This window comes from Mus caroli, unplaced genomic scaffold, assembly GCF_978045245.1.
Source record: "Mus caroli unplaced genomic scaffold, Mus_caroli_1 scaffold_2, whole genome shotgun sequence".
Lineage (NCBI taxonomy): Eukaryota > Metazoa > Chordata > Mammalia > Rodentia > Muridae > Mus > Mus caroli.
Window position 1 is genome coordinate 44248442 of NW_028227257.1, and position 20958 is coordinate 44269399.

The 20958-nt window shown below is 44.0% G+C and overlaps 1 protein-coding gene across 10 annotated transcripts in view; it reads right to left on the minus strand.

Annotated features, from left to right (window-relative positions):
• Plcb4 (phospholipase C beta 4) overlaps window positions 1-20677 on the minus strand; it is a 360685-nt gene extending 340008 nt beyond the window's left edge. For 4 of the 10 annotated variants that reach the window (XM_029473929.2, XM_029473932.2, XM_085833855.1 and 1 more), the window contains exon 1: window positions 18912-19063. The gene's annotated coding sequence lies outside the window, so the exon portion shown is untranslated. Of the gene's footprint in view, window positions 1-17887; window positions 18458-18911; window positions 19064-19168 lie in introns of those variants that run through there. The other 6 variants (XM_029473933.2, XM_029473925.2, XM_085833851.1 and 3 more) reach the window with 3 other exon arrangements.
• Between the last annotated feature and the right edge of the window lie 281 nt (window positions 20678-20958).

A 20958-nucleotide genomic window follows, 5' to 3' on the forward strand; every position in this document is an offset into this window, starting at 1 on the left:
ACCCAAACAGCCAAGCTGTCCAATCAATCAATCAATCAATCAATCAATCAATCTCTAACAAAAGATCCATACACCCTTTAGGTAAGAAACACACGGAAGGTTTGAAAAGATGAAAAAGTATTAAACCAAGTGAAGCAAAAGCAAATGCCAGCAGGACTGACTAGACTGAGGACCAACGGACTTAACAGACACATAGGAGACAGAGGGGCCCTGCCAGGGAACAAGCGTGCAGATCTGAAAGAAAGCTCTGAAAGCCTAAGCCTCAGTTAACCTCGTCACAGGGAGGACAGTGACAGGGCCTGCTTCACTTAGCTAACCTCGACACACAGAAGACAGTGACAGGGCCTGCTTCACTCAGCTAACCTCGTCACAGGGAGGACATCTGCTTCAGAAGACTCGGTCAGGGCACGGTTCTACCGGGGACTTCTCCCAACTCCCTGTTTCCAAGATTTTCTTCACTTTCCAGGGACCTCCACGTTGAGTCTTTTCATCAGGAACACAACACTCTGCTCAAGCAGAACCATGGATTGGTTGTTAGGCAACAGCAGCCTTGGAGGAGCAGGCTCTGGGGCATGGGTCACACAGGCAGAGTGGCCTGGAGGGGGTCTGACTCCAGCTTACCCTCTGGAACGCGCTTCCTTTGCAGTCCTCAACAAATCATTTCAACAAGACTGTTTCCTTATCCACCGAATGAGGGCATTGCCACAAACCCCACAGGACACACAAGAAAATGAATAAGGAAGGAATCAGAATTGCCCAAGGCAATCTGGCCTGTCACAGACAACTTTGGAAGGCCATAACGCATCTCGAAGCCTCCTCCAGAAGACTGCCAACGAGCCATCACTGGTGCATCTCTTGCTGATATAATGGCCAAGAGGAATCAGAAACCAGAGGTTAGGAAAGCCCAGCGAGAGCAGGCTATCAGGGCTGCCAAGGAAGCAAAAAAGGCTAAGCAGGCATCAAAGAAGACAGCAATGGCTGCTGCCAAGGCCCCCACAAAGTCAGCACCTAAACAAAAGATTGTGAAGCCTGTGAAGGTCTCTGCCCCCAGAGTTGGTGGGAAACGCTAGTGTGGTAGATCAGAGTTGGAAATAAAGATCTATCTTAAAAAAAAAAAAAAAGACTGCCTGGGTTTCCAAGCCTTCACGAGACACTTGGAAAATGTCAGCTTCCTTCCCAGACATCGATGTTGTACCTGAGAGTAACTTCAAAGAGCTATTTTCTGCAAAGGGTATGGGACTGTAACACACGTCCTTTTCTATCTACGCAAACGAGTTTCAGAGGACAGCATCTCACTGTCCCAGTGGCTTTGCCTCACTTCACAAGAGTGAAGTGAGCAATGAAGGAAGGGTAATAATCCCAGCGATGACTTCATTCCCATCACCTCCTCCTCTGTCCAAACCCAGTCATGCACGTGGGTGCTTTTTCAAACATCCCTCAAACCCAAAAGCCTTAACTGTAAGGTTTTTGTTTTCAAAATTAAAAACATCAATCCCTCTGCTCTGTTCTAAGCTGTAATAAGAATCATGTTGTCCCTGGGACTGTAACACCAACCTACAAAATGGAGAAAGATTCTTCAGAAAATGAACTATTTCCATGGTTAAGTCTGTGTGGTGCTTAAGGTAATCCGTATCCAACGTGTTCGAGCCTTGGCAGCATTCTGCATTATCTTACTGGGTAATTGAAGATGTGATAGGAATGGCCGTGTACTATCCAGTGGGCTTTAACTTTTCAGATCATCAGCCATCCCCAATGCCAAAATCACAGTCAAGGTCAACATACTTCCCACTGAAGAAAGTAGGTGTCAGCAAGGTAGGTGATGCCCATTTATGCTGCCTCACATAACTACATAAAACTTAAGACTAAGACAAAACTTGATAATTAATGTTAAAAAATGCATTGCTTAGACACCAATTATAGAAACACCAGAATGCATAAAAATCCAAAATAGGATTTAAAAAAAAAAGAAATGAACTAAGGATAGATGTGGAAGAACAGCATGTGGCCTCTCTCCTCGGTTCATATATTGATTTTAGGACATGTAAAGAGCCTACTGTGTGCTAGCTGCTGCATGATTCTCACTCAAAAACTGGAGCTTCACTGTGACCAAAGAGACCACACAGCTTATGCTTTGTTCAAATAAATTCAATTGACCATAGCTGCTCAAGTGAATCACCAAAATTTTAATCATATACTGGAAGAAACTATTTGTCCTATCTAACTTCATTCTATGATGTAGCTAAATCAGGCGCCGGATAGAGTGCTTTAAATAAAAGTAGATCATCCCTACACAATCAAATTCTCTGTGATTTTGCACTACAATATTTTACCAGCTTACTCAAAATATCCATGGATTCCTTTTTAATTTAAAGCACAATAACATAATGCCTTCTATTTATGATACCTTTATAGTCAATCTTTCTATTTAAGAATATACTGAATATAAATCGCTTAGCAGGTATGTTCTCTATTTTATAACCTCAATTCCATAAGTATTTTATCTCTACATCAGTAATTTGCGTAGAAGTCATTAAGTAAAATACCACATTCGTAACAACTCTCTTCTGCTGTATGTGCTCCCCTGATGACTACCGAGTCACATAATCTGGTATACAGTACTTAGTGCAAGTCTTACGATAATTTATTCTCCAAATCTGGCAAATGGAAACCTTCAGCTACTAAAAAGAACTTAAGATATTTTCTAGAGAAAAAAAAAAAAACACTGTTCTAAAACTACCCACAATTATATGTCACTTATAAAATGACAAACTAGGCAATGATTGGAGTTAGTAATTGTGGGAAAACGATTTAAGACCATCTAATATGGTTATCTTTCCATTCTGGAATTTCTCAAAGAAGTATGTGAAGTTCACACAGTAAACGAAGGTTAAGAAAGACAGGACTTTTTAAGTTCTGCCCACCAAACGTTAAGAAAGCAGCATCTAACAGCACTGGAAATCAAGCCTTCTTAGGCAAGAGGCTCATGCTCAAAGGCCAAAGTTAATATTCTAAGAGTAGACTACTAGACTGTCATCATTTTGGTCTCCTAAATTGCCAAGCACTCTCCTTTACATAACTTACTCAGCAAGCAAATATAAAGCACTCTCTTTGCATCAAATATTGTGCAAGGTTAATGAGGAAACAGACAGAGTCAACCTCAGCCTGAGGGAGCTTTGGGCAAAGAGCGTGCACATGCGTGTGCGTGTGTCTGTGTGTGTGTGTGTGTGTGTGTACAGCAGTGAGACACTGAATACTAACCAAGTAAACACTGAACTGTACAAAGACACAGGTGCTCTGGAACCAGCACTTATAAATACATTTAAAAAGAGCCAATATAGCTAATAAGTCGTTTCTTGCTGTCATGGAGGCTTGAAGGCCGCGATCAAGGTTCAGGCAATTTAGGCTCCTCCGGACTGTCTCCTTGACTAAGTCTTGCTACCTTCTCATCTCCGTCCTCCTGTGACCTTTCCTCTGTATCCATACAGGCACAGATACAGCAATGTGCACTCAGAACAAGCTTATTTTGAAGCCTATCTGTACTGTCAATCAGTCACAAGACCTTGAATAAATGTTTTAATCACTCAGTGTTCTAGTATCAAACGATGATTACGCCTACCCTGCAGGATTACAGAAAGAACGAGGTTGCATTCCTAAGGCCCAAGGAACATAGCACAGATCTAAAGCACACTGGGTTCTGAGCTAGGTCTCAAAGTAACCTGGGAAATCACATTATAAAATATTACAGTAGTACAACTTTAAATTACACCTCTTAAATATTATGACTTTGCAAAGTAATGACTCTAAAGTACCACAACAAAACTACTCCATGTCCCCAGTATGGCTTCTTGTATATCCCAATTCATACCTGCTGTCTATCATGTCAGTGCTTGAGCATGTGTGCATCTGTCTTTCTGCCTGTCTGCTTGCCTATTTTCTGTCTGTGCATGTATGTGTCTGTTTAAGTATCTGTGTGTCTGTGTGTGTGTGTGTGTGTGTGTGTGTGTGTGTGTATACCTATGAGCCTGCCTATGTGTGCATCTTTCTATGCCCATGTGCTCACATATGTGTGTGCCAATCTGACTGTCTGCATGCGTCTGTCTTGTCTGTGCATACCTGCGGGGTGTGGGGGTACGTTAGTGTGACTGACTGTCTGTCTGTGTCTCTCTGGGAAGGAGGGCATGTGTGTTTGTCGGTCTGTGTCTGTGAGCCTATATGTGCATAGGTGTGTGTAGCTCTGTGTCTTTTTCTGTATGCCTGTGGTGTGTGTGTGTGTGTGTGTGTGTGTGTGTGTGTGTGTCTTCCACTCTGAGGGGTCTCTGACCTGTGGGAAGACAAGAGGACTGTAGGAAGCAGTGACTCCCAAGCACTGTGTTCTTGGTATTTCATTGTTTCTGGGGTATAAAGGCTGCACTGGCTTCTAGCAGAAATAATTTCTTTTAAAATATTCAGACCAAATACTTTGCTGAGACAGTAAAGTGTGCCTTCCAAGTAACTGATGTTGTCCATTCTCCCACAAAGCTTTTGGAACACCTTGGTTTGGTACAAAGAGGAACACTTACAGAAGGCTCGACAGCCGTCTGCCGCAACTCTCAGTCCAGGAGCAGACTCCTCCTGCAGCTCTCAGTCCAGGAGCAGACTTACTCCTCCTGGTTGTCAATCTTTAGGAGAACCCTGAGAGTTTATCCTGTTTCAATCCAAACTTAGAAAACAAGGGTTGGCCTGTCACTGAACAGTTTGAGAGCACAGTTATACTGAGTCACCCAGGGTGAGGACTGATACCCAAATCAGCTGTGTGCTTCCAATTCTTCCTCTTCCCTGGGAGGCTGGAGAAATCCCCTGCACGCTACTCATGACACATGGAGAGGAGCTTCAGCCAGCTACTTTGATTCCTTCAAAGGGAATGGAAAAACGGACAGAATGAGGCCAGGCTCTTGATTCTGCAAGAGCATCCTGGGTCCGAAAGGCTCTAAATAAAAGGAAACACTCCGTTCATTTCCAAGTGCTGCTATATTTTCTCAGCAGATGCAATAACTAAACTAAAATCCCCCTAAATATTGTCTCCAGTAACGATCTAATTAATAACTAGCATTCTCAGCAGCGTTTTTCAATACAAAGCTAAAAGAGATTTGCTAAATAAAAAGATGTGAATTGAAACAGAGAAGAAAACTCTTAAACACTACCACGCCACGTGCATGGTGGGCGGCGTTACAGTTCAAAAGCCATTCTTCAGAGTTACACAAACTACTGTAAATAACATAGTCAGTCCCCCAACTCTGGAGCACAAAAAAAGACACTCTTTCAATAATAATAATATCCAGTGGAATATTCCCCTTTAATTAAGTGTATTTCTATTTGGCAGTCATATATCCCCAGGTCATTTGGAAAATAAAATACAATGCAAAAAGCAAGTACCAAGCATTTTAGATCACGGTGAGCCCAACTAAATAAAATAATCCTTTTAAATAAATTACTTCCCCCCTGAATTCCCTGCAAGTTTGAAATGGGGAAATTTCTCTAACTTGCTGCTCTAAGGAAATGCACTATACAGAAAACAAGCAAAACACATTAAAACTGAGCTCATGACACAGAAAAGACAATAGGATCAAGTGTCCTCCAGGCACAGATGAAAGATGGACTGTGTCGTGGGGAACATCTTTGGGCGTGGTTTGCTATTATGACATTAGTTTCTGATAGAGAAATAATGACCGCAGCATTTCCAGATGACTGATCAGCTTTCCAAAATGGTTACTGGGCCATCTGTCAGCACCCAGGGATTCCCCTGTAAGTGTGTACATGGCTTCCTGCTCTTATCTGTGGCGCTCCTTTGGCTCCTCACTCACCTCTTCTCTAACGTACTCCACAGGCAGAATTTGCATTGTTGGCAATTACCACTCTCTCATTAAGGACACACTCATTTAGTCCCAGACATGCACCCATTTTATTCTGTGCACAAGTCATGTTGTAGCTAAAATATGAGCAGTTGACATGGAGGCAGAGGTGCAGCACCCACCGCACTGGGGTTGGAATCTGAGCCGGCTGGGAGCGATAAAGCCCCGCCCTCATCCAGAGTCTCTGAAGAACGGTGAGGAGGGTGAGAAGTTCAAAGTCAACAAACTCACAGCAGCCACAGCGTTTAGCTTCTTAGAGTTTACTAATGCTTACTACAGGTTATACAAATAAAGGGGTTAAAATTTCACAGCACAGTTCAGACTAAGGATGGCTTGCATTCGGCAAATTAGGGAAACAGAAATTAATCCTGAAAGCCCTGGGGAGTTGTGGAGGAGTTTTATATATATATAAAACTATATATATATATATATATATATATATATATATATATATATATATATATATATGTGTGTGTGTGTGTGTGTGTGTGTGTGTGTGTGTATACATATATATATACATATATATATGTGTGTGTGTGTGTATATATATATATACATATATATACATATATATATATATATATATAATGCTCAAAGGCTTGTTTTGTGCAGATTTCTTTAGCTGGTGTGAAGAATGAAGTCATAGGCAAAGATGTAAAGTTATTAAAGTAGCTGTTTGTGTGTCTCTCTGAAAACTATAAACTCCTACATGGAAGGGGAAAAAACAACAACAACACACAAAAAAACAAACAAATAAACAAACAAAAACAACCCAGCACCATTGTAAAGAATACCTGCTGCTCACTGTGGAGCCAAGAGAATACATGATTGACAGATGAGGAATGGGGGTGGACTATACCGCTAGAACAATCTGGGCTTAGAATAAGGATACTGTTATGGTTATGGTTTGAATCTAAAATGTTTACTACAGGTATCGGGATTTAAACCCTTGGTCCCCAGCCATTGGTGCCAATTTCGGAGGCCGTAGAACCCTTAGGAGGTGGGACCTAGCTAGAGGAAGCTGGTCACTGAGGAGCAGGTCTCACGAGGAGCAGGTCTCATGCATGACTCTCCATGTTCTGGGCAAAGGTTCTCTCCGCTTACTTATCAGCAGTGATGAAAATGTGCAACCTCCCATTCCTGCTACCCTGTACCCGCCAGCTCTGCTCATGCCTTCCAGGCCAGAAGGGACTGTACCTTGCCAAACTGCGAGCCAAAATAAACCTTCACTCCTTTAAGTTGTTTCTTCTCGTGTATTTTGTCATAGCAACAAGAAGACCACTACAGTCATAAACTTGGACAGCGAGATGCAAGGAAGAAAAAAAAAGAATGGACAAAGAGCTATCGATGTGGCCAGGGGTGGGGGGCCAGCAGATTCTCTAGATGAGCAACTTGTTGCACAAAGGTTTAGAAACTGGGATAAGACTTTGATGTGAAGTTGAGGGCTTCTGTTTGGGACATTCTGACCTGTAGGTACCCATAGGACTTCAAGGTCAAGATCTCCAGCAGACAAAGGATGCATTTGAAACGCAGACAAAAATTTACAGCTATGGGATTTTCCAGTAAACAATAAGTTGACAGAATGGTGAAAGCAAAAGAACTATCTCCTACAGAGAGAGTTTTAGAATGAGGCCTCCACAGAACCCCAGGTCAAGTGCTGAGTGGTGAAGGATCTTCGTGAAGCTCTGCCTCAATGCATAAAAACAATCTGTGTGCGAGGGACAAGTAAGCCCTCAGAAGCAGGGACTTCACAAATCTATGGCAGGAACCACAAAAATGAATCAAGCAAGCAAAACCTGTTTACTCTTAAGTGGGGATGTTGCACGCTGGTCGGGGATTCTGGGAGCACAGGGCAGCAGAGGCTAATAGCTAGTGTCCCGGAAGCTTACACTATAAGCCTTGGATGTGAGGAAAGACAAACCTCTTTCCACTGTCCGATTTTATGATTCTAATCAAGTCTCACTGCTTGTTCTCAAAGAACAGATGTGCAAACCCAACAGAGCAGTCTTCACCTTTTCAAACACCAGGAGCAGAAACGCAAGTCAGAAGCTAAAGCTGATCCTGTCTGGACTCTCATCTGCTGAACAAATGAGAAAAATACAGCTTGTTCATGTCTACCGAGTGATGCTAAAGACTTTCTCTAATTGACTTCTTCGAAGAAAAATTACCACTAATAACTCGATTTCTTCCTAGTCTTCCCCACCCCCACCATTTTAGATAAAAGAATTTAACAAAATATTAAAAGCAAAGGAATGGCTTCCCAGGTAGCCAACTTAATGGTGACAGACATTATGAATCCCCTGCACCTCTAACCCTAATCCATCAGATAAACATACTGAGTTTCCCACTCTATGGTTTTACCAATGAAAAACGGTCTATTCCAAATGACACGGAAAACCTGTCAACCAATGCTTCTCTAAGGACAACCACAGTCTTACTGATAGCAGCCATGTGATACTATGGAACAATCTCAGGTTTCAATTTAATTGTGGTAGCTAGAGTTTTATTTTCCTTTTCACAAAACAGACTACAGGGTTTCTGCTCTGACCCGACAGGCGACTCGTCTGAGTGCCTCCTACTCCGCCTGGGAAGTAGCTGAGCTCTGCCATTCACCTCTCCTGGACATTTACCTTCCCTTCCCACCCTGCCCACCATTGCCCCATAGCTTTTACCTGGGTCCATCTATCTAGATGACAGAGGTAGGTTTACTAGAATTCCTGCTTTCCTTGCTGTGACATTACAGGGACACTGTGTCCCCTCCAAAGGACACAGCTCCAGACTGTTTCTTCTTGCTCCTTCCTTCCAGTCACAAAGCCTCAGTCTTTCTTGCTCCCTTCCTTTAGGACTTGCCCTCACTGTGCCCATCTGCCCACGATTTCTAAAGGGTCTCTTTTAGAGCCCTCCCCAGAGGACTTGGTTTACAGATACCTTCTAGTCAGGTCCTAAGACATAGGCTTGAAGAGTGGGCTTTCACCAACACTGTCAAAGGATATTGTCTGTAAACTCTGACATACTATAAGGTTTCCATAAACCCAGCACAGACTCTTTTGAATACGCCAGGTTTCAATGCCAAGGAAATCCAACTGAATCTTACCATATTCCTACAATTCTCAGTGTGCTGTAAAAATAAATAAATAAATAAATAAATAAATAAACATACAGAAGACATATGTTCAGGATTTGAATGTCCCTGCCAAGCTAACCAGAAGTTTGTTTTTAAAATAGGTATCTGGAGAAAGGGTTGAAGGATTCAGACCCATCTTTGGGAAAGAGACAAGGTTCCATCTTCCTGACATATACTGCCATCAGGATACCCTGACCCTGACCCTGGGATGCTAGCTCCTGAGAGCGTGCCATCAATTCTGAAAAACAACTAAGTAGATTTATATCATTGTTAATAATTACAGTGATCACAACTGCTACTTTTGAAAGAGGTCAATAACGGTGACCTAGATTTACTATGTTCCCCAGTAACTCTTGAAATGAAAATGCAACGCAGTTTCTAAGGTACACAGTTCTTTTTGTTCATTTCTCAAACAAATGAAACTTAGCTTCAGGTACTCACTAATGACACTTCGTAAGAGAGCATTGCCATTGATCCCTCCAGATCTCTTGGGAGAAGGTAGAGGATTCCAATTTTCTAGCTTTTGTTTTAGGCTTGTTCACACGTTTGGTGGGTTGGGTTAGGTTGGGTTGGGTTGGAGGGTTGGTGTATTGAGCCTGGGTCATACTTATGTAACTCAGGCTGGCTTCAAGCTCAACATCCTCTTGCCTCAGCCTCCTGGGTGTTAGGCTTACAGGTTAAGTACCGCCAGCCCTAGCTTACGGTGGATTCTTTGATAATTCTACAAAGATGTTGTTCAGCAACCAGCAGTTTGTATTGCCAGGACTCCACAGATGGGTACTCAAGTCCCTTAGATAAAACAGAGTGATATTTGTTTACACATCCCCCCTCATATTTAAATCATTTCACTATTGGTGGTACTTCATACAGTATAAATAGTTATAATAATGTATTATTTTAGGGAATAACCATCAAAAACTGTCCAGGGCTGGGGAAAGAGCTCAGATATAGAGTGTGTGAAACAAATATGTATATGTTCAGGACAGATACTCTTTCTCCCCCAAACAATTTTGACTTGTAATTATTTAAACACAGGGACTCAGAACCCAGAGCATGGAAAGGAGACTACATTAGCAAATCTGAATTTATAAGCCCTGACAGGCATTCTTTTTTTAAATATTTTTATTTCCTTTTTTTTTTCTTTTTTTATTTTTTTGGTTTTTCAAGACAGGATTTCTCTGTGTAGCCCTGGCTGTCCTGGAACTCACTCTGTAACTCTGTAGACCAGGCTGGCCTCGAACTCAGAAATCCACCTGCCTCTGCTTCCCAAGTGCTGGGATTGGGCGTGCACCATCACTGCATTCTTAACCCCCAAATGAACTGAATTGTCCAAAGTCAGGATCAATCTGTATTATGCATCTGCCCTGGGGGCCCTGACTTTTCTGAACACAAACTCTTGATGCTTAAGGCATGTCCCTGTTGGAAAAGGCCTAGAGTCTCAAAGCTAACCAAGACAATCAGAAAACAGACTTTTCACTCTGATTCCACAAAATATCTCCTTATTAAAGGGCTTTCACATTAGCCCCTTAGCTGGAGTTTAAGTAAATGAGTAAATGATTTATTTCTAAAGTCATTTCTGGGTATACAATATAACTGACTCTAATTGAACTAGGAAAGCCATGTAGCAATTTGGGCTATGTTTCAGTTTTGAAGATCCATTTATATGCAATAACCTGAGGTTCTCTGAGACAGAAATTCTATCGGGGACCTTTTTTTAAAAGGCAATCTGACAGTGTTTTCTCTGAATTTTAAAGGTGATTAGGCCATTTTGACCAAGCAATTCTATTTCTTGGAATTTAGTAATAAAAAAATTTTCAAACAAACTCATGAAGAGTAATGAAAAGAAATCTGCTATCTTTCACTGTACAGTCATGAGAAACCCATTAAAGCCTGCTGTTAAAGCCCAACAAGATTCTATGTCTTACCAGATGGTATACAGTGTTACAAAGATGAGATAACCAGTATCCAGACAATAAATAAAATTATCATAAGATACAGTTATGAAGACAAAGCAAGTCTAAGAAAAATAAATGTAGTGTGATGCAGTTTATATAATAAAAATGCATCTGCATGTACAGTATGATTCAATTTATATAACAAGAGAACCACGTATATGTATTTGTGTATGTAAATGAATGGACAAAAGGAGGAGGGAGACACTTGCAGCTGTTGCCAATGGCTATATCTGGGGAGGGTGTAGGTGGGAAAGAGTACTTTACATATTGCTTCTGTATTTCTGCATTGTCACTTCAACTGGAACATATTAGTAGCTCACTTACATCATTTTAGAAACCAGCGAAAATAAAAACTTAAATTCCAGAGAGGGCTTTGGCTATGTAATCAATAACCAAACATCAGTAGATACAGGAGAACCCCACCTCGAGGGGCTACATTTCCAGTTGACCCAAAGTGATCGCCCATTGAAGACTGGGAAGAAAACATTAGGTTGGGTTCGCCTTGAAATACTCGCCTGCAGAAACAGATCTAACTTATCAGTGTTCAGGATAAATACTGCAACTGTCGAGACAGGGAGAGATATCCCATGATTTGCAGAATTCAACCAGTGACAGAGGCAAGAGAGCCTCTCTGACCCTGTAAAGGAAGTCACTCATTTTTCTACGGTAAACTGATCACAGTTCAAAGCTCTGTCAAGTAGTGAGCCTGAAAACCATGTCCCTCCTCTCCCGACTCGGAATATTTGCTGGTACCTTAGAAAATGGGGTGAGGGGGAAAAAAGCCAGATATTCAGAACTCTATGCTCATTTAAAATAAAGGAGACTATTTCATGAATTTTAAAACCTCCCCGTTTAAAAAAAAAATTTAAGTCTGAAAAAGGAAATAAAACTAATGGCATTTTCTAGGGCACAGTGCATCTGAGAACTTACACTTGACAAAAGGACCGACGTGGGAACTCTCAGGCTTAATTCCTGCCACAAATGTGTCCGGTTTGGCAATAACATGGATTGTGTGCATGCAAGTGGAGGCCAGAGGTCAACTTCCCGTGTCATTCCTCAGTTGCAACATCCTTGAGCTTTGGTTTTTTTGAGACAGGGTCTCTCACTAGCCTGGGGATGACTGACTGCTCCATGCTGGCTATCTAGCAAGCCCCAGGATCTGCCTGTCTCTACCTCCCTGGCTCGGGAACTCTCTGGAGTAACCCCAGTATTCCCAGCTTTGTTACATAGTCCTTGGGCTCTGTCTCAGGTCTTCATTTCTATGTGGAAAACGTTGTACCAGCTGAGCAGTCTCCTCAGCCCCACTTCCAAAGAGCACTTTTTAGTTTACTTAACTTATCTATTTTATGTGTATGAGTTTCTGTCTGCATGCATAGCTGTGTACTATGTATGTACCTGGTCCTCACAGGGACCAGAGACAGCATCTTCCTCTGAGACTGAAATTACAGATGGTCCTAAGTCACCAGGAATCAAACCTGGGTCCTCTGAGGAAAAAAAAAAAAAAAAAAAAAACAGCCAGTACTCTGAACTAGCTCTCCAACCCCAGCCAAGCACTTTCAAATGAGGAACTTTCAAGTTCCAGATCCTCAGATTCCTTGCTTCACTATAAAATGTGCATGCAGTGGCAGACTCCTCTGGCAGCTCCTCCTGGAAAGGGACACACATGCCTAAGGTCCCTGACACCTGTTCAACAGCACCTGTGTATGTGGTTTACCTGGCTCCTCAACCAGAGGTCACAGCAGTCTCACTGAAGCCATTAAACTCTGCCAGCTGACCTTACTTTTCCTTTTGACCTTCATGTTTTTATTGATTATTTGGCAATTTCACATAATGCACTTATTTCTCGGTCCTTCCAGGCCCTCGCCCTTATGATCTCTCCGAAAACCAAAGAAAAGATAATACCAAATCTTCACTCTTAGTCCTCAGCCCATGTTATTGTCAATTAATCCCCTCCTTCACCCTTCCAGTCCATGCAACTCCATCAACAAACACCCCTAGACCGAGACTAGGAAACAGGGCTTCATCCTCAACTTGCTGTTCGGATTCCATCTTCACAGCAGTTGCCAGAAACAATCTGTTACATCTTAGCCGTGCCACTTAAAATAACTGCCTCACCATGTTTTGTGGTGAGAGAGTAAGAGAGAGAGGAGGGAGAGAGAGAGAGAGAGAGAGAGAGAGAGAGAGAGAGAGAGAGAGAGAGAGAGAGAGAGAGAGAGAGTCCCTTCTGCAGCATGCACTATACCAACTACAAGTAACATGGAACCGTGGTTTAAAAGTTGGAGTTCTGGACTAACATGGTGCTTGCCTATAATCAATTCCAGCCTTTGAGAACCTAAAACAAGAGGATGTAAAGTTTGGAGCCAGCATGTGCTACACAGCTAGACCGAAAAACTAAACAAACAAAAGGTTTCAGTGTCAATCTACTTAGATTTCAATCCCAACTCTAAACCCATCACATGATTAGCCTCCCAAATATAAGTTCTCCAACAATGTAAACCTAAGAGACTGCTACAACTCCATAGCCCACCCACCCCACCTCGGCAAAAAAAAAAAAGTGTCTAGAAAGATGAAATGAAGTGGCATGTTTCAAGTTCTGGACAAATATCTAGATTGGGGGTTTTGGTTTGGTTTGGTTCCCCTTTACTAAGGTTGTTATTGAGACTATGCGCAGAAGAGTTGAATGTTCCCACTAATGCCCACGGGAGCCAAGGAGGCACGATGTGCCCCTAAACATCAGTGGTCCCCAAACACTTCTCATGCATGTTTCCATCCTCCTAAAGCTAAATTGCTTAATATGGTCTCTTTTTTAAGCCGTTCTGGAGGACACAGAGGCCCTGGGGATGGCATCTGGCTCCTGCATTACAGTTCAAAAACCCCACACTCATGGAATTTTAAGGCTATTAGAGCTGAGCAATGTTGTATTCCTCTACCCAAATGCAGTCACAGGGTGAGATGAGTCCAGAGGAAGATCCGGCATCAGGAGGTAGCCTGTGTGGGTCACTGGAACATTCCCTGACTGCCAGATGGAACTCCGAGTATGTCTTCCATGTTTTAAATGAGCTGCTTCTGCATGGTTTCAACAAACAAACCAATGCCCTCTACCCTGATGGAGCAAAGTGAGATTGTGGGCAGTGATCCTAGTAGTATCAGTAGGAGAAGGGGCAGAGTGGTTGTCACAGCAACGCACGAATCACCATCATCCAGCACCATCCTTAACCAGGGGCTTGGGGAGGAGGGTATTAATAAGAGAATCAACCAAGGCTCTGAGTGGACGCATGGGACTACAGGGCCAACAGAGGACACTGTCAGGATAGAAACTCAGGGATGACTGATTCCAGCACTTTAAGCTCTCAATGTCTACTCCTAAAGGAAAACCCAAAACACGAGTCCCTACCTATCCATCCACCAACTCTGAGAGTGACCATGTCTCAGGCCAATGTTCTTCACATTGCAAGGGTTAGGTTCCAGTTTTGCAGTCTGGTAAACACTCTAGACTCTTCTAAGCATATTTCAAATGTGTAAAATTAAATAATACTTATAAGTACCACAGAAATGAATCATATTTATCAAAATAACAAGTTTTTAAATGAACTCACACTGGAGAGGTGGTGCAGCAGAAAAGAGCACTTGTTGTTCTTCCAAAAGGGCCAGGATTAGGTTCCCAGTACCCACGCGGTGGCTAACAACCTTCTGTCACTGCAGCTCTAGACAAAACAATGCCCTCTTCTGGCCTCTTAGGACACTGCACATACATGATACTAAAAACATACATGCAGGCAAAATACCCATACACATAAAACTAAAGCAAATAAATCTAAAAAAAATAACAAACAAAACAAAATGAATTCATTTGACATGCACATCCTTTCAACCCACTGAACAGCAAAGGCTAACAATGAATGGTTCTAGTTCACGCTGGAATTGTCACTTGGATATGTATAAAAATTAAGGACCACCCAACAATATTCATGGACTATGTTCAGACCTCGGTGATACAGATCTACTGAGGTGAAGGCCTCTGGTCTAGGTGGGGAAAAGAGCTGTCTAACATGAATGAGTGGTCTGTGTTGTCTCTGGATCGGCCGCTTAAGTTGAATCTGAGTTACCTGTTCTTCCTGCCTCTATGGAAATGGCTACTTGAGTTCATTCATGCCAAATAATATCCTTTAATTGTTTAGGAGGAAAAGAAAGCTTTACAAGGGTGCTGGGTACTGAAGTAATGATTTGCCTGTCCCTCCCTCTCGGTAGCTAGAGGTGGATTTCCCCCAAGAGATCGTGTGAGAACTGTGAGGGAGACACCCAGGAAAGGGGGAAAGAGACTGTTCTGTGCTCACAGGGTGTATAATAGTCTCCCTGCAGGTTTTATACATAGTAGTTGTGAGAGGTCTTCAGACGAGACTCCTCTTCTGACCTACCGTCCTAGCCACCTGTTTTGCTTCCATAAAGTAAAAGAGAGAAAGGGTCCAGTTCATACCAGGAATTTTTTTTCTAAAACTGGCCATTCATTCTACTGAACAAAATGATGTCCTGGCTAAGATTTGAAAGGGAGGGCATTCCCCCGCTAGGAACTCTGGTTACATATTCCCCAGAATGACAACATCCAAAGGGAGGAGAACCCAGCCAGGCTCTCAGAAAGTGAGGTTCGCACTCATGTGAAATGTGTTTTGCAAATAAAGATCACTCAGGGACAACTTTTTGAAAGCAGGCTGAACTGTAAGGACAACACAGGATTCTCAGCCATCTACTCGCTACTGTATTAGTACTCCAGTCTCCCCACACCACAGGCAACCCACTCTTTGTTGGCTGTAAAGAACTAGAGGCATGAACACTCAAGGTAGAACTGGAAAACACTATTACAGCTTGAAGAAGCGGTTCTTCTTTAAAGGGTGAGGCTTTATCAAAGAAAAAACTATTCCACAGAAAAATAAATACGAAGGGATAGAAGCAAGATTGTTCTATGCCGTGGGTCTGACGGACCTGGAAATAGGAAACAGTGACATGGACTGCCCTGAGAGTTAAACAGTATCCTTGCAAGCAAGGTTAACATTTGAACTTGAGCCGCAAAACCAGGTGCCTGTCAGCCTAGGGGATGTCCTTATTTCTCAAGAGGTGATTACATCTCCTCCACAGACTCCTTCACTTAGGAAGTGAAAAGTAACTGTTTACAAACTGCAGTCTGGCTGTGCACTACCAACAGTGATCAGCAAACATCCTCAGGGTTCTTGACCTCATTCTAAGTATCAGATGCAGAGCATCTTGCTTTTATGGAACTCACCAAGGTCTGGTTTTCAAAGCATGCGTCATCCCTGACAGTAAGCAAGCAGTGGAACTGGTCACTGATGACACTAACCGAGTCACTAGTGTGCCTCACAATTCTCATTTGTCAAGTAATATGTCCCCAAAGTATCTGAGTTCACTAACAAGGCATTTGCTGAAAGTGTGAAAATTACAAAAACTATTCCTTCCTATAACACTATTACCTAACTGCTCTGGTCCAAAAAATGTAATTTGTTTGCAACTGAAGACTTTAAAATTTAAAAAAAAGTGCAGCTAATTATTACCGTTATAAAAATCCACCAATTCATCAATTCTGGCATTTGGGTTTTGCCTGCTGCACCTAAAAAACTGGGGGTGACAATCAGACACTGTTCCCAGAAGCTTATATCCCAGCCTGTCACAACACAGCATGCCACTGTGATGGGTTCACATACAACATGACAATCGTGTATAAACCCAATTTCATATGAAGAGCAGGGAGCCAGGAATGCAAGGCAATCATTCAGTCATTCAATTACCAGTGAACCAGAATCGAAAACAAATTAGTAGTAGCCTAAGAAAACAGCACGTTCACGAGGGTTGCCAATGATGTACCATGTTGTGCAAAATCAGCAGTATAGATTGATCTACAAGCAGCTAGATTCTTGGAAAGAGGGTAAACAGATACATTAGCAGCACCAGCAGGTTTCAAGGGTGATACAAACCTTTAAAATCCACTTCTTAAAAAGCTCTTTTGAAAGCTTTAAGGGTTTTTTCTTTTCTTTTTTTTTAATTCCCACATTTCCCTATCTGATATGACAGAAAGCACGCAGCCTGGATTCCGGGGCATGTAAGTTTTAACATCATTCACATTTTAAAAGATACAAACATAAAGCTCGGAAAAGAGAATATTTCAGCACAAAGCCCTCCTGTGTGGGTGTGCATTTGTAAAGTAAAAGTAGAATTATTCCAACAGATGTAAATGTGCTCTCTGTGATCAAATGGAGTCTTTTGAAATTCTGTTTTGACAGTTACTTGTAAAACAGCATTTCCACAGCGATTAATTCAGAGCTGGTAGTGATATCATCAAAGCTAAATCAAAACTAAGTTCTGATGGCTGAGTAATAAAAGCGGGAAGGGGGAGGGGAAGGGGGAGGGGGAGCAGAGCACACTAGGGAACCCAACACTCAGCCTTCTGCAGCACACTGTTACATGTGAAGATACACTCGTTCTGTCAAACCAGTTTCACCAACATAAAAACGCTCAGAAAGTGAAATTCCATTTTAAAAGTAAATTTTTTTCTTACAAGAGGTTCTCCCCAAGACACCAGTCATGTATTAAATGTCTACAGTGTAAAAAAAAAGATATAATAGATCAATACACCAGTTGAAAACTATGCAAGACTGTTCTGTGGGGGGAAAATTCTAGATTACATAACACAGTCAGTCAGGGATTACACCACAAGATCCTGGTGAGAGGAATTTCTCATCATCCTCTGTATCACTCTGCAATTTAGGATATCAAAGTTTGAAGGGTTCAAAACATTCGGTTCTCAGTTCAAACACATCTTTAAAAACATCAGTCTTAAAAATACTAAAAGGATTAAGTTGAAATTTCACAGACGCACATGCGCGCGCACACACACACACACACAATCTTCCTACCCTAAAGAGTAATTCTTCACTCTCTGAGATCCTGGGAGTCAGCCCGGGTAAAGTCACTGGTTGCTCTTCCTGGTCATCTTTATTTTATGGTCTGATTTTTCCTTAAAAGAGAAATTCCATTTTTTTTCAAAGCATTATACACCTGCCTGTGCATGGACTTTACTGCTACCCATGTTTAATCAACACATTATCTCCACCAATGGATTAATTTAAATTTATGGACCACTATGCATCCCATTTCTACTTCAAAAGATGGCGACTGTCCACGAATGTTTTGCCCCAAATTAAATCTCAAGCCCCCTGCTTTAGAGAAATAGGAAGAAACACTATAGGAGTTTAGGGTTATTTTTTAAGTCATATCTCAAATGCATGCATATTTGTGGAATATAAGACATTTGCCTTTCTAGAAATGCTGGCTTTATAACTCTAGAGTTGTTCAATTGGAAAATGCTGTGCTTTCACACTTAGATTCAGTAGTTTACTAAGTCTAAACTCAAAAATTGTACAATATAGACAGGGTCTAATTGACTAAGAAAAAACAACTTTAAACTTCTGAAAATAAAGCAATGTTCTTTTACATGCTTTTAGGAGGCCCAGATACTGTCCTGAAGGAGCGCTTAGCCTGTCAGTGTCAACTGGAAACGGTCTATCATTCGTAAGCTGTCCCCAGAAGACGCTGAAGATGCACACGCACACACATTTACATGCGTTGCACAGTGCCAACTATTTCCAACCAAAATAATCATATACACGTCGAGCCGAGCTATTTCTAGCGCAGAAGAGGGTGAACGTCCGGGTAGGCAGAGGAAACCCAGTAGCAAATGATTGCCCGAGAGGCGGGTGGCGGCGGGGTCCCCTGCCTCCCGAGCAGGACGCCTCGCACCCCGCACCTGCACCGGGTCCCCGGCAGGGCAACCGGGGGCGCGCGCGCGCGTCCGGGACGCACCCGCGGGAAGCCGAGTAGCCCGGCGGGCTGGGAGCGGCGGGAGCATCCCCGGGCGGGACCCAAAGCGCCTTCTCCTACCTGTCACTTCGAGGCGAGTCGCTGCCGGGGATGCGGCCACCGCCGCCTCCGGGAGCCCCGCTGTGTTCGCGCGCGCGCGTGTGAGTGTGTATGTGTGTGTGTGTGCGCGCGTGTGAGAGCCTGTTTGCGCCGCGGCTCCTGAGCCGCTCGCGCGCCGCCACCCCCTCCCCGCCGCCGCGCCGCCGAGCCCCTCCGGCGCCGCCCCGCCCTCCGCCGCCTCCGCCCCCCACCGGCCAGCGCCTCCCCGCCGCGCTCACCTCGGCCGCCCGCTGCCCAGGGCTCCGCCCGCCCGCCGCTCCCGCCGAGCCGGGCCCCGTGCGGCCCCGGGCCCGCCGCCCTTGCTCCCGGCCGCGACGCTGCCTCTGGAGCCCAAGCCGTCGCCTCGCAGCCCCAACCTGCCGGGCTACGGAGCATGCCCAGTGCGGCGCCCGGCAGGGCTGGGGGTGGACCGGGGCCGCGCGGGCCGGCCGGGGTGGGGGTTGCTGTCCCGGGGTCGCCGCCGCCTTCCCGGTGCAGGGTCTGGGCGCGCGCCCGTGGGGACTGAGCTGAGCCAGCAGCGGGACACCATGCACCGCTGGCCACGGACTCAGCGGGTGCCCGGCCCGGGAGGAGGGGGTGCGAGCCAGCCAGAACCCCGAGCGGGGAGCGGGAACTGCGCTTTCGTCTATGTTACATTGAACAAACACGGAGAGCTTGTACACTGCAGCAGGCACTGTGAGAGAGGGATTTTATTCATTCAGCCCGAGAAACAATCTGCCGGAGGAAGTACTACAACAGGCTCACACTGAGCCAGAAAGTGATTTCCAAAGTCTTCCCCCAAGTGATCCTGGGACGTGTACCCCACTCCACCCCCCAGGCTTCGGTTCCAGGGATGCTGGGGACCGCTGTGCCCAGCTCTCCTTGTCCCCTGAACTGACACCCGGGTGCCGAAGTCCTGCTGTGGCGGCCTGGCCATGTGCATCCAGCGTCACCCTTTGTGGAGACCCTACACTGGAGCCGCTCCGGAACTCCCCGAGGGCTTCCTCCTACCGAGGCCACTCGGCTTCCTCCCTCTCCTGCCTGGCGGCGGCCACCAAAACCCGGAGACGTGGCACCTGCGCACTGGGGACTGGGGCCCATGCTGGGAACTGGGCATGCTCAGCTGCCTGAGCTGGGCTGGCGGGTCAAGAGGAAAGGGGTCGGTTTGGAGGTTAGCTTTAAAAAAAATGGAGAAGAGGGCAGAAATATAGGCACAAAGGAACAGTCCAGGCACCTTGGATACAAGCAGTTGAAAATGCCAAAGTGTCGCACCCTTAGTTCATTCTGGCCGTTTTCAGCATGGATAGAAAGAAAACCACCAAAAGTTGATCAACTAGTGTGATGTTTGATGGTACATGCCTGTAATCCCAGTTAGTTTACAGAGCAGCCTAAACTATACAGTCGGTTCAAGGGCAACCTGAACCCTGTCTCAAAACGAGAAAGAAAAAAATAATTTACCAATCTAAGGGAGATGGACTGAGAGCTACTGACCACTCTCTAACCAAACACAAAGCTTCAGGTTTAAGTTAGCCTTGAAAAAGGTTTTTCTGCAGAGTCTGCCTGCCTGTCTGTCTCAAAGCCAGATCAACTTTTCCACCAAGGTTAAAAAGACAATAAAGATCCCAGAGAAAGCTGATAGTTCACTGGTCAGGGTCTTCATGCCAGTTAAGACTGCTTTTGAGAGTGCCGCAAACCGGGCACATGAATTGCCTGAAAGGCTTTTTAAAGTGCAGATTTTCATTAGGCAAGGCAGAAGTACAATCATATGTTCTCCATCTCTAACAACTCATTCTGATATTGCTGCTTGTAAGCTGAGGGTTTGGGGCAGTATTTTAGGCCTGCTTTCCCTGCATGTGAGAAAGCTGTGGCTCAGAAAGGGTAAGGAATTTGCCCCAGGTTGAGCAGCCAATAAATAGTATACTAAACTCAAACCAGTCCCTCAGGCCTTCTCTTGTATGTCTTATGTGCCTCAAATATCCCCAGAAAGGGGAGCTAGAAGCTATCATTTATGTGACTGACAATTCTTAGC